We start from the raw sequence: 2,581 nt of genomic DNA on the forward strand, positions 1-2,581 counted from the left end.
GCCATTTTATGTAGCTCTGAGCAGAATTGTCAATTTGCAGCTTAGAAGCCATTTTATCATGTTATTTGCGGAAAGAAACCATTTTATTGCTGCTTATGTTAGTGAGAGCACATATTAAATGGTTGTTCCTGACTACAACTAGTTACTTCAGCCTGTGTTTCAGATTTCAGATCCTCATGAGTAAGCATGAGACAGCATTGTTTAAGATTTAACAAGCTGTTAGTTATGTCATGTTTTCAGTGTTTGCTTTTACTGTACAGTAGAATTCATTATAGTAATTGTGTAATCTGATAATTTGTTTTGGTTGTGTTCTTGATGAGGAAAGGATTGCAAGGCATGAATGCAAATGATGGATTGCCTGATGGTTTCTCAGTTGTGGAGCATCGTCAGGTATTAACAGAGCTTCCAAGCCTTAAAATTGGAGAAGCTGCCTGAGAAGCACTAGAATCCCTCTCCTCCTTCCTCCTCATGGAAGAGATTATGTGGGGGCATGTTGCCCATTGCAATCACCCTTCCTCCTCCCCTGATCTCTCCAGAGTGTAATATTCATACTACCCAATCTCTGATCATTCCCTCTTCATGGCTTGAGCTAACAACCAGTTGCTTTCTCAATCTGTATTCCAACCTTGCTGTAGCTTACTGTACATGGACCAATGTCTTCATAGAAGCTAGAAAGAGCAGCACACGGGCCCAGGTAAATTTTCTGGCTCTAGCCTGGTGCTCTGATTGAAGTTGAAGCCTCTCTGGGGAAGACTGGTGTGCAGCACTTTCAACATTCAAATAACCAATTCTATGAGCAACAATTAGTGATAACATTTTTCTTCAAAATGATCGATTGTTTTCCTCATTCTTAACCTAATGGTGGATCTGAGCAAAGTGGAATCTGAACAGATGTGAAAAAATTACCTGAGTGATTTTATTGCAAACTCATGACTACGTCATGGAAATTAAATTGATGGATTTTAAGTGCTCAGTATTTTGCTAGTTATTCATTCCTGACTGATGCTTTTTGCTCCTCTTTAGTTCTTTCAAATCAACTAATTTGGGCATTTGTTCAATTGAACAGATCATAGTTATTATAACAGATTACTCATTTTTGATCTGTGTTGCTGGAGATGTGATGTGCTGAAGCCTGGCACTTGTGCAGTGAGTCTCCTGTAAAAAGGTTGACACAACAGAAACATGCTAACAGGAAGATCTTTAATTATGCAGATGAGTGATAATACACTATATTAGCAATAATCAGCACAATTTGAATGCATTGGCAAGCTCTTCTCCTTTCTGAATCACTAATGTCAAAATGCATTTATATTTTCAAACGTAATGATGTTGAAATCCTTCATGTGAAATCAACATGAGCCCATTACATTCATAGCCTTGGTACAGTATTTTAATGTACTTTCTATGACACTAACTATACAAGACTAGTATTTGCTGAGCAATTAATAATCAAGTGAGTTATTTCGGTTCTGATCAGACAACAAGTGAATGTTTGCTCTTAAATAAAGGCATTAGGTCTGCTGGACTTGCATCACTATCACCACTGATTGAATCAGGTCTTGGTAAGATAAGGGTGTCCTTTTCGCAGCAGAGAGCGGCGGGAGCTGGGCAGAAGTGAAGTCGGAGCGCAAAGCCGGTCGAGAAAGTAAGTGATTGTTATTTGAGTGGAGAAGGAACCCGAGACACTACATGTGTAGTGTCTTCCACCCTCCCTCCTCCTCTAACCTAAAAAAAAGGTAAGCTACTTAGTGTTCTTGTTTTGGAGACTAAGTGTAGAGTTATGGCAGCGCAGGCAGTGGAATGTTCCTCCTGCAGAATGTTTGAGGTAGGGGTAACCACTGATGCTCCTGCTGACTTCATCTGCAGGAAGTGCAGCCAGCTCCAGCTCCTCACAGACCGCGTTAGGAAACTGGAGCTGGAGCTGGAGTTGGATGAACTGAGAATTATTCGAGAGGCTGAGAGGGTGATAGATTGAAGCTACAGGGACATAGTTACGCCAGAGAACAGAGGTAACTGGGTAACAGTTAGAGGTGGGAAGGGGAGGAAGCAGGCAGTGCAAGGATCCCCTGTGGTCGTTCCCCTCAACAATAAGTATACCGCTTTGGATACTGTTAGGGGGATGGCCTAGCAGGGGTAAGCTGCAATGACTGGGTCTCTGGCATGAGGTCCGGCTCTGAGGCTCAGAAGGGAAAGGGGAAGAGGAGGAGAGCGCTAGTTATAGGAGACTCTCTAGTTAGAGGGACGGACAGGCGGTTCTGTGGACATGGGTGAGACTCTCGGTTGGTTTGTTGCCTCCCGGGTACCAGGGTCCGAGACGTCTCGGACCGTGTCTTCAGAATCCTTAAGGGGGAGGGTGTGCAGCCAGAAGTCGTGGTGCACATTGGCACCAACGACATAGGTAGGAAGAGGGGTGGGGCGGTCATTCAGGAGCTCAGGGAGTTAGGCTGGAAGCTAAAAGCTAGGACAGACAGAATCATCATCTCTGGGTTGTTGCCGGTGCCACGTGACAGTGAGGCAAAGAATAGAGAGAGAGTGCAGTTGAACACGTGGCTGCAAGGATGGTGCAGGAGGGAGGGCTTCA

Source organism: Chiloscyllium plagiosum, chromosome 23, assembly GCF_004010195.1.
Source record: "Chiloscyllium plagiosum isolate BGI_BamShark_2017 chromosome 23, ASM401019v2, whole genome shotgun sequence".
Taxonomy (NCBI): Eukaryota; Metazoa; Chordata; class Chondrichthyes; order Orectolobiformes; family Hemiscylliidae; genus Chiloscyllium; species Chiloscyllium plagiosum.